We start from the raw sequence: 19,230 nt of genomic DNA on the forward strand, positions 1-19,230 counted from the left end.
GCGGGGCTGCTCCGCCGGGTGCGCGCTGAGCCCCGGCCGCAGCGTCCGGAGCCGGCGGCGCCGCGCAGCAGGTGGCGGTCAGGGCGCCGGCCGCGCCGGGGAGCGCGGGGCTCTGCGGCCGGGGGACGGACCCTCGGGCGGCCCTGGGCTGGGCGCGCGCTCGCGGCTCCCGGCTCGGCTGCGCGCGGCCCGGCGGGGGCGGACGCGGCTGCTGCGCTGCGCTGCGCTCGGCTCGGCTCGGCTCCGCCCGGGCCCGCGCGCCACCCCCGCGCCGCTCCCGCCGCGCACGCGGGACCCTGGCCACCCCACGCGGCGGCGCTGCCGAGCCCAGAGCCCGGCCGGCCCCTGCCGGTGGGAGGCGCGAGGGCCCCGTGGACCCCGCGGGGACGGGGACGCCCACGGTCAGGGCTCCTGCGCGCCCCCTCGGTGCCACCCGGGCCTCGGAGAGTGGGCGCCCGGGTGCAAGGGAGGGGCGCACGCACACGAGAACAAGTGAAAGTTGTTGTTTCATAACCTTGGGGGTCCGAGCGTCTGAGGGCTCGTGGGGGAAGCTGCCGCCCCGTCTCTGGGTGAATCATTGCTGTGGCAAGTGTGGGAAGAAAGGCTGCAGGAGACTCTCAGCCTCGCTCGCACACACACCCCCATTTAGCTCAGGAGCTGCTCGCTCCATTTTGGGAAGAAACTGGCTCTGAATACCTGCTCAGAGAATCAGCGACCTACTGAGCCACACTTGCCCCTTGCTGTGGTCCGCCGGCACGGCTCAACACCATCTATCTGTCCAGGACCACACCAACCAGCACCTCCAGGGCCACCAAGGAGGAACTAGGTACCGGGATCGTGGACTGAGTCTCAGAAGGGCGCCTAGGCTGCGGCAGCGTGAGCCCCAGCTGCAAGACAGAATTCTACCAGCAGACGGTGGCACTGGAATGGGCTCCGAGTTCTGACTTGTCAGCGATGTTAGTGTTATGGCGAGATGCAGAGGAATCCACACCCCACCGTTGAGCCATGGGGGGGGGGATGGCTTGCAACTCGGCACACAGAGAACCCCAAAAGCCCACACTTCCACCACTGTTTGGAAAAGCTTTCTTCCCTCAGCTGGCTGAAAAAAAAAAAAAAAAAAATGAGAGCAAAATCCCAAACAGAGTAGGAAGACAGGAAAAGAACTTGGTGATTGATCTCATTTACTTGGATACATGAAAGGAAGTTAGTTGCCTTTTTAACTTTTTGATGTAATCAATCCCTTCGGTTCAAGCTAGTCGCTTAAAAGTCCCCTTTGATGGTTAAATGAATTAAATTCCCTCTGTGAAAAAGAACATAAACACATCGTGAAACAGTCTCCCAGCCCCCAAATTAACAACCATTCACAATGAGCAGGTGAGTCACGGAGGAGAAAAGGAATTGGTTAGGTGTGTATGTTTGCCTTGTTTGAAATCCTCAAATGGTACAGAACAACTACGAGCAAACGCGTGCCCTCCCCCACCTTGAGCGGCTGCTGCTTGCTATTCAGACCCACATGCATTCTGCACGACTGTAACCACTAAATATTTATTGACTCCATACATTGTCTTTCTAACCTAAGAATTTTGTTTCTAGAATACCAGAATCCTCTGGTTTTATTTGTGTGTGCTTGTGGGTGGCTCTTGATGTTCCCAGAGGGTTTCAGAGGACAAAAAACCCCCCAAAACCAAAACAAAACAAAAACCAGAGGATCTTGGTGATTTAGCTAAGGCTGAGAACACGGTGTCGACACCCAGAATAGAAAGTGGTTGGGAACAGTGACTAGGTTAGCAACACGGAAAATGATCTGTAGGCTGGAGAGTGAGGAGAAAGAGCTGCCTATCACCCAGCCCCAAGGACTTGCACCTTCACCGACAACTCTGGTTCTCAGCCGCTGTCCACAAAGCTCTTCTGAGCCCTGCGGTCACCAAGCCTTGCAGCCAGCTGAGAAAAGGATGATAGATTCAAGTAAGGCTTTGTAGAACCTCAAAGGAACTGGTTTCCCAAAGCCCACAGAAACCACCACACAGCTGTGAGCATAGGGTTGGGTTCTTACTGCTGAGCAGGGCTGCCCCTGTCAAAGTGGCTCTAACGTGGATGACAGAGAAGGCTTTTAATTCAGAAAAAGAGACCAAACCTTACCTACTCCCAGAAAGAAGCCTCCTGCAGGGCATCAGAAGCTTTCGGAAGCTTTCATATTTACATTTTAAAGTATTTCTATTTCCTTTTCACTCAACTATTCCTGTGTTGTTTGTTTTTGGCCAACTTGTCACAAGCTAGAGTCATCATGGAAGAGGGAGCTTCCTTTCAGGAAAGGCTCCCAGTAGATTAGAAATATTTCCATCTTGATTGATGATTGATGTGGGAGGACCCAGCTCACTGTAGGTGGAGCCGCCTCTGGTCAGGTGGTCTTGAACTGTTTAAAAAAAAAAAAGCCAGGAAGCAACATTCCCACGAAGTCTCTATTGAGTTCCTGCTTGAGGTCCTACCCTGGCATCTCTAAACGACAGGCTGTGATGTGGGAATGTAAGCCAAACACCCCTCCACCACCACACTGCCTTTGGTCAGGGTTTCCTGTCACAACAAGAGAAAGCAAACCAGGCAAACCAGTCATGTCATCACCATCGTCACTAAGGAGATTTAGCTAGAAATGAGTCCCCATTGTCCTGCAAATTCTCTTGGCTAAGTCAGAGGCTCATGGTGGAGCAGAGTGTGAAGCCAAAGACAGGCCTTCTCACCTAAGCTGGCAGTGGGGGACATTGTGTTCTTTGGGACTTTGCTTGTGGGTCTTTGGAAGACAGCCAATCAGTCAGATTCAGAAAGCAGAGAGCCCACAGGCAAGCTCTCTGGGTGGAGCTCTGGAGCCCGGAGCCAGCCTGGTTGCCATCCTCCAGGCAGCAGGCCTGGAAGGTTTGGAGGCAGTGGTGTGATTCAGCTGCCTCACTGTGTGAGTACAATGGCGGCAGTGTGGAGCCCTAGCACCTGAGTAAATGCTGGTTGAAATCATGGCCGCCTCACCTGGAGTTCTAGCCTTCACTCAGAAAGCACAGACAAGGGATCCTCCAAAGGCTAGCTGGCTGGCCTGGCCTGTGTGTTAGTCAGCTCTGGGCTTATCTGAGAAATGTAGGAAGATTGGAAAAGTCAACTCCAACCATGGCCGGCCTTGTGCGGTTCCCCAAACACTATTCCGTTTCAAACTTTTTCCCCAAACTGACCTCTGCAGTCATTCCCCAAAGTTCATTCTGTTCCCTTCCTTCTGCCTTAGCCCACACGTTCCCCCTCTCCAGCCCCACGGCCTTGATCCTCATGACAGCTACCCTACACCACTCTTCTGGGTACCAGCACTAAGTGCCCTGAGCCCTTAGTCCTCCCATGATGCTTTTCTGCTTAAAGCCACAACCTACACCAACTTTCTCTGAGCCTCCCTGGCTGCCAAGAAGATGCACAGAGCCGTTCCAACTAAACACATAAAAGAATTCACCAGGCCTTTCTTTTCACGTTTAATTGCTTTCCGAACAGATGAACCCAACATAATGAGAAAGAAGAGGAGACCACTAGCAATACCAACCCAGAGAACACTACTACCACTGCTTTGTTGCTGGCTTTTTTTTCCTTTTTTGTTTACTACAAAAAGGGTATCCGAGTATCTCCTGCAGAGCTGAAGCTAAGAGAAGGGAGTGTACAGCAAAGTTAGAGCACTTATTTAGAACACCCAAAAACAAACAAACAAAACAAAAAACCACACACAGTTGATGTAAACACAAATAATTTTATACTCATTTTAAAGAACTACATTATACCAAGTATTTCCCCACGGGACAGTGAGGTTTTCATAAGTATAAATTCTTAACAACTTGCTACATTCTGCTATGTGGCTACTTCACAATTTAATATTTAGGATGTCACTACTGTCTTGTTTCCGGGGCACGTTACAGCATTTATTGATGGTATGTGGATGATCCACCTGCGTGTATTTTCACGCATGTCCTTCCTTTAGGAGCCATGAATCCTAAAGGAGTTCCAGGGTGAGTTGGTGTGAATGAACCGAAGGCTCTGGCACCCACGGGCCTGAGACACATGTCTTCATTTTCCCCTGAGGGGCTCCCTGCCGCCCTGGCTACTCTGAGGCTCTGCATGTGGTCTCTTGAGAGTATATGGCTTTGCTTCTTCACAGGAAGTTAAACAGTTACAGAAGTGTGGTCATTCATCAGCTGAGTGCAGGATGGGAGGAGTTTCCTGGACCATCTGGGTGGGCACAACTGCTCTTGGGAGAAGGGGCAGATGGTGTCCCGAGAGCCTGTGAGCCTTCAGGGGACAGAGGAGAACTCCATTGAATTCTGGGTAGAGGAAGGGGTCATACGCCCAGGAAAGTGGGAATCCGCTGACGCTAAAAAAGGCAAGGAGACAGTTTCTCCCACCTTGAGCCTCCAAAAGAATACAACCCTTTTAACCCCCTGATTTTATCCCAGTGAGATGCCTACCAAGGCTCCAATCCCCAGAACTATGAAAGGACTACGCTATTTAAAACTATCAGTTCGGAGTTAGGGACATGGCTCAGTGCGCTAAGCGCTTGATGCACATGTGTGGAGACCCGGGTTCAGATCTGCTCACCACACAATGGGACAGAGACAGCATGGCTGGTGAGCTCGCTGGCTCACCAGCTTAGCCCAAATGGCTAAACAGCTCCAGCGAGAGCCCCTATCTCAAAGGGGAAAGGAGAGAGCCAGAGCAGGAGACCATACATTTCTCACTAGTTTTCACACACATACATGTACCCATACATACATGGGTACACATACATACACCACACACATATCCACAAGTGCATCAGACACACAAACATACACACGCACACACATGCACCACACACACGCACACCCCAATTTACTTATCACAGTAAGTGACCAATACAACACTTCTCTAGATCGCCCATCTCATTGCTGGGTTCCGTTTACCAGTCCCTGCTCACTGGTGTGGTCTGTGGCAGTGGTGGCCCATCAGACACACTGGGGCCAAATGCTACCTGAATAGGGTTAGTGTTCACTATTCTAAATGGAGGTTACCGGGGTCCCACTCTAGTAGGAGTCAGGCTTTTAGCGAAGAAGCATCATGTTTTCCTGATGCCATTGATTCTTCTCAGGCTAAACACTGGTGATCTGTCCTGGAATCTCCTCCACAATGTACAAACTTTCCCTCAAAGTCCATCATAATGCTTCTAGACTAATTCCTGTTCAGCCCACCCAAATGTGACAGGATGTATCATTAATCCTTTCCTCCCTTTCAAAAAGATGTGTTCTTTTATTCCGGATACCTAAACGTCAGAACTGTGTTGGCTCTAGGTATCAATAATTCTATTTTCCATAGAACCCTGTGTTTGAATGCTCTGAAAATATTTGTTACTTGTCTATCCAGTGGACGGGTTTGGAAGAATCCGGAAGGTGATTGGGGACAATACCAACAGCAATAATACTGTGTTTATATGGAATAATGTTTAACATAAGAGAGCTGGGAACTCTAATTATCAAGAAAAATCCCAAATCACTACTCTTCTCTCGGGCAGAGATAAAACAAGTGTGTATCTGATTTATGTGCTGGCCCACATAGTCCCTTTCGCAAATGTGACTTTAAGCCAGCTAATCTTTTAAAAGTCTTTACGCTGACTAATTTAGAAGAGAGAACAAATGTGGGAGTCTAAATGGGCGGGTGAATAACAGTGATAATCTCTGCCAATGAGCGCGCTGCTGTGTTTCTGGTACCCAATGCCGTTCACCGTCTTCATTTAGATGGAGCTTCCTGGAGCTTCTCTTGTCTCCCTAGCACGAGGTGCTACGTGACTGGAATTTAGATTTGGAAACTTAGATCTGGTTCTTAGGGAATGTACTCTCCACCCTCATCCTCATTCTCTGGGGGATGAGGGAGTACCTGCTCCAAGGTTACTACCCACTGATGACCATGCACAGCCTCACACCTGCATCCAGAGGGGGTTGTGTCCAACCCCCGCCCTCCTCCTTTACAGACAGCCCATCTCCTCGTCCAGTTCTGCCGTTTGCAGCATTCCTCCGGCCATCACAAGATTTCAGCCATCGACCAACTTCACAGCCTATTATTAGCCCCTCTGATAGGAAAATAGTACCTTACTGACTTCACAGGGTATAACGTTTTAAAAGGAATTTCTAATCACGAAAATATGTTAATGGCCAGTATTTGGGCAGTTACTAATTGTGGCCGAGTGACAAATAAAACGTATTAGGAAAGAAGGTGTTTGGTACCCAAAACACACGCTCTCCTCTGCAAACTGCTTAGGCGGCTGTTGCTCGTCTCTGTCAGTGAAACGCTGTGGCACTAAACGCGGAAGAACGAAGCCAGTGTTTCTATAGCAAAGGGTAGCACTAAAAATAGTGTTTGGATGTGGAAATGGGGATGTGAAATAATTTTTTCATTGTTTCCATGGAAAAACAGGGGAAGGGATGGAGAATCCATGGTCGGACTGTGCTGAGGAGCCCTCAGGCAGGTTTGGAGACTTACCAGATAGAATGGGACCACGCCCACTGATATAGCCACTCCCTGGGCTAATAATCACATCGCCTCCTCTACATCAGAATGCCCCGGGATGCGGCTCTACAGTTTATTCCAAGCATATGTTACAAATGTTCTTGACTGTGGGTTTTGTTTTGTTTTTGTTTAGTTTTAGTTTTTTGAGACAGGGTTTCTCTGGGTAGCTTTGGAGCCTGTCCTGGAACTCGCTCTGTAGACCAGGCTGGCCTCGAACTCACAGAGATCCACCTGCCTCTGGATCCACCTGCCTCTGCCTCCCGAGTGCTGGGATTAAAAGCGTGCGCCGCCACCGCCCGGCTCTGGACTGTCTTTTAATCTAGTTGTGTACGGCCTGATCAGTGTTGCGTCTGTATAAATTTGCCTTGCGGTGGGAACCCTGTGTGGAAAGTCTCAGATGTGGCGCACAGGAGCGTCCTCGTGCAGCTCGAAGCCCTGGACTCACCTGGGTAGGCAAGCTTCCTTGTTTCGCCAGCCGCCCCTCCAAACTCTCACTCATGTATGTCCGTATAAGGTTCCATCAGTAAACAACTGGAAACCAACCCTTAATTGGTGTAAATAGTGAAATACAGAGCGAAACGCTAAGATCAGAGAGGAGGAGAGCAAGCCACCGCCACCTTTACCTCATTATCCTCCCGGTGGAAAAGAGCGAGTTCCCTTTCCTCCCGCCTTCTCCCTCTGCCCAGCCACCCCACTTCCTGTCTGTCTGTACAGACCTCCAGACCTCTATGGTGAGCCAGCGGCAAGCCTCCTCCTCCGATCCTCAGACAAGCTTTATTTGTACAAGCAAGATCTCACCACACCAATCCCTTCAAAGGGATCACAACAGCAAGCACTGATTTGATGTCTTCTGCTTAATAAGAGTACTGTAATTTTTAAAACCCTGAAGAGCACGGGAGAGGGAGTTGAGGAAGACGCTGGGGGACAGGTCCTCCTGGGAACCTACTACTACAAAGCCAACCCCGGGCTGCCTTCGCATGAGTCAGCTGCATGGTGGTGGGCTATGGTGGCAGACGCATGCTCCTTTTTATACTCCAAATACAATTATGCAATATGCAGTCTCCACCAGGAAACCCAGAGGGAATCCACCCAAGTTCAAGCTGCAGTAAATAGACAAGTGGGGACTGAGACCCACTCGGTGGCCTGATCCCGAGACACTTCTGCTTGAGTGACACATTCATGTCACAAGTTGTTTCTCCTCCCTTTATGGAGAATTTAGAGAAAGGTTTGCATTTGATTAAGATACCTTGGCACATCTGAACTCAAACGTTTGACAGAAACGTGAATGTCTTTCCGTTTGGTCCTATGGCAGGGCACACCCCGCGGTTTTTTGTTTTTGTTTTGGTTTTTTTTTTTTTTTTTTTTTTTTTGTTTTTGTTTTTGTTTTGTTTTTGAAGGATTGCCTGGTTCATCACTTACCTTCTTCCCCCTTGGCTTCAGAGGGGATTGTGCTGAGGGAACACTGTCCTGCTTACAGGTACACCTGGGAGAGGGCCAATGATTAAATGTCAGTGGCGGGACTTTGTTAGAACCCTGGAAATAAGGCTCTGTGGTTCTTTTTAGCTCAGCTGTGATGCATATATGCACATATCACGTTCCAGTATTCGACAATGCAGATGAATACGCTGGTGTAAGGAGGGTTAAACAACTGGACACTGGGGGGAAAGACAGGAAGTAATTATGTTCATTGAACTAAAGCAGCAGCACAGGACTGCGATCCCTGAGAAAGGAGAAGTGAACGCCCAGCCTGAAGATCACCTTGGCTTTCTGCCTGGAGGTGGTTTCTGTGCTGCGTGGGCAGAGGGAGAAGGAATCCGGAGTCTGGCAGCTTTGCTGAGGTAAGGAAATGGAGCTTGGAATCCAGGGCAACTGAAGGAGTTGGAATTCACGGGGCGGGTCTGGGAAGGAGACAGACACTCCCGAGGGAGAAGACTGGAAGGCACCGGCAAAAGTGAGCAGGGCCTTGCAGACCACACATGGTTCCCAGGACTTGCACAGATGTGACCTGCTCGTGAACTGTTGGAAATCTCACCCAGCTCATTCTGGAGATACCCAATGGGTCCCCGGAGCATGCCTGGGTTAATGGCCATTTAGACAAACCAGGCGAAGTGTTGCAAGTTGAATTTGTTCCCCTCGAGCTCAAATGTTCACGCCTTAGCTGCAAGCATCTTGAATATGACCTTATTTGGAAAATGTCATTTTACAGTAATAGTTAGCGAGGATGGGCTCACGATAGGTTACTCCCCTGCGTCTTAGTTAGGATGATGAAACACCATGACCAAAAGCAACTTGGGGAGGAAGGGGTTTATTTGGCTTGCACTTGAGCATTTGCTGTTCATCATCACTGAAAGAAGTTAGGACAGGAACTCAGACAGGACAGGAGCTGAGGCACAGGCTCTTAAAGAGCGCTGCTTACTGGCTTGCTCAGCCTGCTTTCTTATAGAACCCAGGACCACCAGCCCAGGGATGGAAATACTCCTACAACTCAATAAAAAAAAAAAAAAAAAAAAAAAAAGCAAATTACTAAAAGTGGGCAAATGATTTAGACAGACATTTCTCCAAAGACATATTGTGGGAAAAGAATGTCCTTAGTGTTGGACACAGAAACACATGAAGTAACCCGGCGAGGACTTCTTTTTGTGAGATGGATGTACCACAACCCACATGAGGCAGCACAGATGTTCATCTCTGTCCCCTAAAGCAAGGGGGAGATTGGCTGCTCCTCATTGGCTGAGGTCAAACCTCACAGTAGGCTCTGATTGGCTCATTTGGAAAGTCTTGCAAAGGAAATGAAGGAAGGAAAGAAGACACAGCTGATTGGGCCATCAAATTCTGGGGTTGCAGCAGGATCTTTGCATAAACAGAAAATTCTAATTCCTCCGAGTAAACGTTTTACAGGTGGGGAACAAAATATTGGTCCTTGTCAGACTAGCAAATAGTTAATAAATACATAAAAGTTAATAAATACAAAAAGATGCTGTGAGTCATTAGCAAAATGCAAGTCAAATTATTTAGCACATATAAGAAGTATAAAATAAAAAACACCATATGTACGTAAGAATGAAAAATTGCAACTTAAAACAATGTTGCATATCTATCATGCCTATTATAAAATCATGGGAAAGTTCATATGCCTAGTAACAAATTTTGAGAATTTATGGGCCAATAATACCACAAAGAAAACTACAAAACATTATTGAAAATAATGAAAGAAGTATATACTTACAAACCAGAAGATTCACTATGATCCAGATGCCAGTTTTCTCCATATGCATCCACAGATTTGATAGATCCTAACAGAATTTCACTAAATGATCTTCATTTTAGACAGTCTCACTATATAGCCTTGGCTGGCCTGGAACTCACAGGGATGTGCCTGACTCTGCCTCCATCATCTTAGTACCTAGAGCTGCATAGGCAAAAGTAGAACTAGATACTGTTGGGCACGAACAAGAGATGGACAGTAAGTCCCTATTGCTGGAGACGCCGGGCCCAGAGGCCCCTGAGCTGGAACTGACCTGAATGTCTCCTCCTTTCATGGTACCAGGCCAACTTCCAAGGGAGGGAAGCAACAAACAGTCCTACCCAGCTATGACACGTATGAACCACACGCAACGACCACGGCACAATAACTCCAAGGGTCCAGGAGTGGCATGCATACCTTGGTGGCAACCAGCACCTCTCTAATGGAACTTAAGGCCTACTCAACAAGAGAAACATCATAGATCTTGGAGGAGAATGTGCATAACCCTAACTACAGTCTTAAATATGTGTCCTCATATCTGCAGGTAAATGTAGTCCTCACTCCCCATCAAGGGAGCATCTCTTTGTAACCGACAGAAGCCATTACAGAAAACCACACCCAATGCAGAGCTGTGGATCCCAGTCCCAGTGGATATATATTCAAAAACTATTTCCTGCACCCAATCTTGGGAACATTGTGGAAGCATTAGTGGAAATATTGTAACAGCAGAGGATCGGAGAGCTTAGGTCAGAAACTCCACCCATAAAATTTCATCAACATAACCGCCTACACATGACTGAACGAAGATAACAGACTGGCCAAAATGAACGGTGGGAAGTCCAGGATGCCTCGGCTCCACAGAGGGCACTACTATCAGCATCTGAGGGTTACTGAGAGTGGGGGAAGAGTCACCCCCAGGGAAAAGCCCACCAATTGATTCCCTGAAAACATACATTGAGGTGATACATAGACCGAGAGGGTCATGTCAGGAATATGTGTGCACACAGAAGTAATGAAAAAAAGACATGGATTTGAAAGAGAGAGAGAGGGTCTGGAGGGAGGGGGGGGAGAAACCATGCAATTGAATCATAATCTCAAAAAAAAAAAAAAAAAAAAAAAAAAAGGTTCAGAAAGTAAATGAGGGAAAAGGCAAGCCACGTGGAAAGCTATTCCCAACGCTCGGTATTAACGATGGCTCGTATCCAGGAAATAGAAAGAATGCAATGATACACAGATAAAAGTCTTGAATTAGAAGTTCAGAACTGTGAAATAAGCATCTAAAAATGTGCTGAGCCTCATTAGTCATTAGGAAAATGCAAATTAGAAACACAGAGAGATACCATCTCACACTCGGCAAAATGGCAGAAATAAAACCACTTGACAGCTCCAGACGTATGGGGTGAGGAAGTCCCACTGGATAGCTGATGAGTGTGTGAATCTGCAGGGCTCCTTTGGAAACCAGTATGGATTATTCACGGAGATGAACATATGCACGCTGTTTTGGTCCCTCAATTCTTGTAAGTTGTATTTATAATTTTTCGTACAATGTATTTTCAATCTTGTTTTCCCCTTCCCCACTCCTCTCAGACCCTGCCCACCTCCTTGCCCACCTGGCTTCATGTTCTTCCCTCCTCTCTCTCAAAAACATAAAAATGAAACAACAACGTGACAAGAAAATGCTAAAACAAAACAGAATGAAACAATGCCCCTTCTTGAAATGCATAGTGTTGGGTTTTCTGTTCTCGGTTTTTGTGTTTGTTTTGTTTTGTTTTGGCCAACTATTTCTGGGTGTGGGGCCCACTCTGGAGTATGTATTACCCAGTGACACTCCACTGGGGAAAACTGATTTTGCTTTCCAGTGGGTATCAACTGCAAATAGCCTCTTGGTTAGGGGTGAGACTTTGTGTCCATTGCCCCTTTTCAGGGCTGGGATTTTGCCCATCTTGAACCTGTGCGGGTCTTGTGCATGGCCATCACAGTCTCTGTGAGTTCATATGTGCAGCGCTCTAGTTGTGTGTGGAAGGCACTGTTTGCTTGCAGTCACCAATCACCTCTGGGTCTTCCACAAAGACCCCCGACTCTTAATGGGACCGGTTTGACAAAAACATCCCACTTAGGGCTGAGTGCTGCCACGTCTCACTCTCCGGACTTTGTTCAGTGTTAACTATGGTCTGCAGCAGGGAGGAGCTTCTCTGGGGGAAGTTGAGTGGGATGCTGATCCACTAGCACAATAGGTCACTAGAGGACATTTTATTGCTCTGCTCTGTGCTGGCTAGTTTAATGTCAACTTGACACAAGCTAGTGTCACCTAGAGAAGGGAACCCCAATTGAGAAAATGTCTCCTTCAATAGTTACAGGCAAACCTCTAGAGCATTTTTTAAATTAGTGGTTGATGCAGGAGGGCCTAGTCTAGAAGGAAGCAGGTTTGAGCAAGCCAGGAGAGCAAGTCAGTGAGAAGAATTCCCTTCTGGTTTTTGCATCAGCCAGCCCTGAGTTCTTTCAATGACAAATGGTGATGTGGACGTGTAAGCCAAACCAACCCCTTCATCCCCAAGTTGCTTTTGGCCCTGGTGCTTTATCACAGCAGTAATAACCCTAAGTAAGACAGCATCTTTGGCACAATAATAGTAGTAGGTTTTCCCCTAGGCCCATGACTTCAAGCATTTGGCCACTTCAGCAGTTACAGATCTGGGTTCCATCTCACCCAATTAAAAAGTGCTTAGGCCGGGCATTGGTGGTGCACGCCTTTAATCCCAGCACTCGGGAGGCAGAGGCAGGCAGATCTCTGAGTTCCAGGCCAGCCTGGTCCACAGAGCGAGTTCCAGGACAGGCTCCAAAGCTACAGAGAAACCCTGTCTCTGAAACAAAACAACTAAAGTGCTTGGTTACTCTCAAAAGAACGTGTGGCATTATTTCACCAGTGTAACCTGCAGGCGGGTCACCGTTGCAGGACTCTGGAATCGTAGCTGGGAAACATTGATGATTACCTCTCTCCTCCACCATCACAGTATTTCCAGCATCGTGAATGCTCGTCAGTAAGGGTGAAGCCCCTAGTTGGGCACCAGCTCCATTCTCCGTGTTTGAAGACATAAATAATCATTGTCCTCATCAACAATACCTTACTCTCAGGCTGAGCAGGATAGAATCACCAATGGTCGAGGTGATGTCAGAGGGCTTCTATGGAGCCCGACACTGAAAGGTTTTACTTGGTTAATTTTAATCTTTCAATATGTGTGTTTCAATCCAAATAACCACAGAGCTTTAGTAAGGGACCAAGTGGAAGGAGGGAGGAGCGAGATCTCCCAAGGAAGGGGAGATTGTGGAGAGATAAAGGGGAAACTAAGAGGAACCGTATGGAAACCTACTGCTGTAGAAGCTTCCTAAAATATATACATCTACGAAAGGAACTTAAAGGGGGAGACAATGCCCCAAGTAGACATCTTAGCCCGTCAACTATACTTTGGCGGTGTATACCCAACATGCATGCAAAAGACACACAGTGCAGCACCGTTTTTTAAGGGTTGTTTTATTAGTGTGCATATGTGTACATGTCTATGTGAGTGCACGTCACGTGTGTATGAGCTGCCCTGGAGCCGGAGTTGCAGGTGGCTGTGAGTTCCATTAGCGCTATGACCTGAACTTGGCTCTGGGGGCAAACACTTACCAGCTAAGCCGCCTCTCCAGCCCTGGCAGACCAGGGAATAACTGAGTCCCTGCTGTCAGCAGGGTAAATAAGCAATAGCATGCCCGCCCGTGCAGTGGGATGAACAAGCTGTCGCTATCTTCATGTTTGTCAATAGGGGCAAGCCTCGGGAGTAAAATACTGGATGACAACGGAAAACGAGACCATGGCTCCGAGGAAAGCCTCCGCAGGATGAGCTAACTTGTCAGTCTTAGGTATCAGGGTGTTGGTTACGTGGAGGAGACAGGAATAATGACTGGACTTGAGGCCAAAGGAAATTTGATGTAGTGCATATTTTCACTCAGATTATGATTATATCTTCTCACAATTTATTATGTGTATAAAACATGAGCATTATGTACTGTTCTGCCTGGTTGTGACATGTTATAGATGTATTGTGACATGTTATAATAGAAATACATTCTAAGAACATTGCTGACTCTATTTTTACTGTCTTTTTCTAATACTAAAAAAAAAAAAAAAAAAAAAAAAAGGCAAATCAGAACCATATGCTCCTCTGTCCCCCACTCATCCCAGCACGAATGTGGCTCTGTCTAGTCATTTTCAACGTATCTGAAATATCAGGGGTCAGATCTAGAATCCCATGAGGTCCTAGTCACAAAGAGACTGTTTTCCAAGAAAAGAAAAAATTTCCCTCTTCACTGTAGAACCAAAGATGTTCGCTTTGCTTTTGCCCCAGAGAGCTTTTAAACAATGAACACAGCGCATCGAGAGAACAGACAGTTCAGAGAAGCAGCCAGGGCGGCAACAGAATGCCCTGTCTGCTTTGATACTATGGTAACTCAGACGATCCCTACCCGTTCTTTTTCATTAAGAATTAGCCTCTAGAAATCTGCCTTTCGTTGCTACAGAGGAAGGCACTATTCTGCTACCCTACAGAAGGTGTTTATTTCAAAACCTCCAAAGGCTAACCTGCCTGATGGGCATGGACTGAAAACAGGAAGGCATCCATCTTTTGATGGAGTTTCTGAAAATCCTTTCTCTTAACAGTCTAACTTCACAAACATCTGAGGACTGTGGATAAGCAAAGAGATTTGAAAGATATCCAAGGAAAGCTGTCAAGTTCAAATATATATCTGTGATAGCAATAACTGTAGTTTAATCAAGGTGCAGGACTGGAAGAAAATTTCTTATACTAGAGCAAGTACTACACATCATCACAAATACAGTGTAGAATTTTCTAGTGTATAGTCAACTGAGTGTTCTGGGTTTATAGTCTCTCTCTCTCTCTCTCTCTCTCTCTCTCTCTCTCTCTCTCTCTCTCTCTCTCACACACAGACACACACACACACCTGTGTCGTTAATGGAGGGTGTTTCAAAAGGCACTATATATTCTCCAATAGACATACTCAAGTCCATGTATCACTGACTCCAGTCTTAACTGTTCACTCAGTATCTACTTAAGTCCTGACAATGGCCAGATCTGGGTTTCATGATGAGTTAACTTGTCCTTGACTTAACAATTCTCAGCGTCTCAGGATGTTCTTGGATTGTTTTCCTGCTGTGACTATCCCTTTAGATCCTCCTTCACGGGTGAAAACCCACTGTCTGCCTTTTGTTCTGAATGGCTGATTGCATGGCGTTGCCTTATTTAAGCTATGCTTGTTTTCAAGGGAAATATGTTTATTTGCATCTAGAATGCTTTAGAAGATAAGCAGAAGTGGGAAACTGTACTACAGCTCCAGGGCTCCCCCAGTGGAGTAGTGCTGTGCTCAGTGGATAGGTGTGTGGCTCACCAACACTCGGCAGGATGTAAGAAACCTATTAGATTGACCGCGTGAGCATCATTTGGTGACTCCTCAGAGTTACAGACAAGCACCAAGAAAAGCTTTTCACAGTGATAAATGTAAAAAGTTACACTCATTTGTTCAACGAATAGTCACTGAACATCTGAGTCACTGGTGCAAAATGTGGAATTAATAGGAAGGATGGGAACAATCTAATGGAAAAAATAGATTTATTCTATATCGAACCAAATGCTAGTTTAGGCTTTTTTTTTTTTTAACGTCAGAAACAGCCACAAGATGTTTCTGATTCTTCCCACTTCTCTCTTCAGATGTAAGCCTCTAGATAAACAGATGGCTCTACTTATCTAGACACTGCTCTTCCGAGCCACAGGCATGCACACATGGAATTAATTAGTTTCCCCAAGCTGGGCCTATTTGTAACTGTCCTGACATCAACAGAAACATCATTAAAGAAACTGACCCTGTTAGTGTTCATCTCTGAGATTCCGCCACCCGTTAGGAAGCAGAAGAGTTCCATCACATGGAAGAGTCAGTTGTTTCGTCTCAGAATACTGCCAACTGCCCATGAGATGCTGTAGCCTAGGAGATGGTGTGCGTGCATTACTGTACAGCCTGTGTCCTGCCAAGATGAAACTGGTTTAAGCGGGGCTCCGCAGAAAGTGTATATAAGTAGGCAGCAAACAGAAAATGGACTTTTCCTCCTTTGGTCTCAAAAACATGACATTATATTTGTCTTGCTTGACTTGATCCCAGCCTGCTGTTACCATATAGACAATTCACGTTACCTCCCATAACAGTTATTTAATGATGGTGGGATGGTTATATATTTCATCTTTGGGGGGTTTTGTTCAAGACTTATGAGATTTGGTCTTCATTTCACTCAGTGTAAACGTAAGATATAAAACTGTTAAGTATAGAAACAAGAAATCTAAAACACAAAGACAAATGGATTTTCCCAGCACTAGATCATAGACCGTTAGGGTGGCATGACCCGGAAAGCACAGTGCGTGCTCACATACTATGTGAGAAACTTGGTCTTTTACAGAACGGGCCCCGCCTTCCTCATTCCGCTTTATTAATCTCCCGTTGTTTCTCAGTTTCAACTTCCTGTCCACCTCCACAGAAACTGATGACAATCAGCGTGCCACCCACAGCCCAACAAAAGGTGATCCCTTCAACTGAGTCTTTCTCTCTGTGACCACCAAGTACAGCCACTCGAAGACCATCACCCCCGATCGACACCTGCTCTTGATCAATTCATTTCCATACTATCACCAGTAGTGGAGGAGACAACAAACCAAAACCCGCAAATCCAAAACAGAACAAACAAAAACCCACAGACATTTTTAAAGAGGAAAAGGATTGAGAAAAGTGGAGTCTGAATAAACTCTGAACATTTAATCAAATTCAAATCTTAAAAAGCGATGGCCTTTAAAACCATTAAAAAATAACCAGGGGGCTGGAGAAACGGCTTCAATGGTTAAGAGCCCTTGCTGTTCTTGCAGAAGACCGGGGTTGAATTTCCACCACCCACAGCAAGGGCAGCTGACAGCAACCTCTAACTCCACCTCTAACTCTGGCCTCTGTGGGGACCTGCACTCATGTGCATGTCCATACACATAATTAAAAATAAAACGAAACTTAAAAATGAGCCAGTCAGGCAGGGCTTGCAGAACGGGAGCAACAGATTTGACCGTTGCACAGACAGAGAGGAAGAAAAGCGGGACTGCTTTCGAGGGCCCCAAGCCTGAGCTTAGTAGACGAAAATCTTCAAAAGACGCATTACAAGTATTTCTCAGAACTCAAAGAAACCATGTTTGAAGGATTAGAATTAAGGCCGAGGAAAGAGCCCAGTCAGTAAAGCATTTGATGTGCAAGGATGAGTTTGAACCCCAGAACCCACGTTGTAGGGTGGTACCCAGCTGTAATCTCAGTGCTGAGGACAAGGTATCATGTGCATCTCTAAAGCTCAAAGAGCAAGGGGGCATGACCTGACCCAAAGTTGACTTTTAGTCTTCATATGCATGTGTGCCCATGCTCCTACACACACACACACACAGGTGTACACACAAACATATACACAGAATTAAAATAAAATATGAGAATGTCTCATAGAGCGTGAACTGCAGCAGGCTTTCTCTTGGGCCACCAACCAGCTGCCAAAGCATGACTTGGAGACATTTGTCTTGTGCTAGCTCTTACAACTTAATTAACCTGTTCATCTATGTTTTGCCTGCTCTCATGCCTGCCCAGCTCTCCTTAACCCCAGAGGTTACTTCTCTGACTTACCTTCTATTACTTTCTCTACTTGTGTTTCTGAACTTTGGCTGTGAACTCACGGAGGGCAAACACTGTGCCTTTTATCTATGTATCCCAGGTGACCAGAACTCAGTGGGCGGGGCTCTGTTGACCCCTGAGGACTGTCAAAATCATCACCATCACCCAGTTCTTTGCTCTTCTACCATGCCAGTCTCTAGTCCTGGCTAACATCTGTGACTGGACAAATTAATAAAATCCAATGTTCAACTTCTTCAATAAATGAATATTATTAGCTTTTGAGCATGTTAACTTTTAAGGAATTACCTTTTTATTGGCCTATATATTAAACTTTCTTCAAATGGTTGTTTAGTTTGTTTTCTGTTGCTTTGATAGAAGACCACAGTTTGGGTAATTCATAAAGGAAAGGAATGTATTTACTATTGTCTGGGGTCTAAAACATCACTATAGAGGTGTTGTCCACTGGTTGAGTGCTTCTTTGACACATTATAATACAGTGGAGTGCATCATGTGATAAGAACAAGGGAACATAGATGCTTAGATCTCCCTTCCTCGTCCTATAAAGCTGCTAATTCCACCAAGAACTCAGCTAATGCTAACTGCCTCCCTGAGGCTTCACCACTAACTGCCATCAACATATGCATTTGAGGACCCACGTGTGTGACACTTCAAACCACAGGAAGTGACTTGTTAATTTCTGGAGGATCAGCAATTGTCCACACACACATACACACACACACACACACACACACACACACACACACACACACACACACACGACTACCATCATTTAAAATGCAAGCAAATCACTGTGTGTGTGTGTTTACCATTACCTTTCATTTTAGTTATCTTAGACCCTCAAAAAGGTTAGCTGGCTAGGATCTCTAAAAATTTATCTAAGTGTTTTAAATGGTCTAAACACCAGCAAGTGCAAATAAAAGGAACATGAACCAATTTATCTATAGGTTGATGGAGCTGGGAACTGTAATAGTTAACATTTTTACTGGGAACTTACATTGTGCTTAGCACCTTCTTAAGTTCTTGGTTTTAGACACTGCACGCAACACAAAAGCTTCTAACAGTGAATGGTCAGTGTTCAAAGTTCAAAGACAAGAGTTGAAAGTAGTTCCAGATGATATCCAATTACATAAACTGGGCAAATACATTTCCAGTTGGCTTGGGTACATATGGATATGTATGACTAATTATATCTCTAAGCATCCTCCCAGATGCCACAGGCTACCCAAAGGTGTAGGAAGCACTGGATGCTCAAGTAAATGTTTCCAACATTTACTATCTTCTCAGGACGGGACCAGGTTTGTTTAAAGAGCATTGTTTATAACAAAGCAAAGCAACTTTCATTTATCCAACATGATTCTGAGGTTACCACCACAGCATAAAAATGTATATAATTTATTTCAGTAATACAGACTGGGAAAGACCTGCTATTGTAACTGAAAAAAAAAAAAAGCTAAGGGATAAGCTACAAAGCCAGAAAAGAGATAAAATGGTATAGTGGGAAAGCCACCCACAGGGATGAAGGGATTGCTTAGCAGTTGAGAGTGCAGACTGTTCTTTTAGAGGTACCAAGTTCATTTCCCGGCACTCATATTGGGTGGCTCACAGCTTCCTGAAATTCTAGTTCCAGGGGATACGGTGCCTTCCCCTGGACTATGTAGGCATCTGAACTCATGCATGCCTTCATATGC

The sequence above is a fragment of the Phodopus roborovskii genome, unplaced genomic scaffold (assembly GCF_943737965.1).
Source record: "Phodopus roborovskii unplaced genomic scaffold, PHOROB, whole genome shotgun sequence".
In the NCBI taxonomy this organism is placed as follows: domain Eukaryota; kingdom Metazoa; phylum Chordata; class Mammalia; order Rodentia; family Cricetidae; genus Phodopus; species Phodopus roborovskii.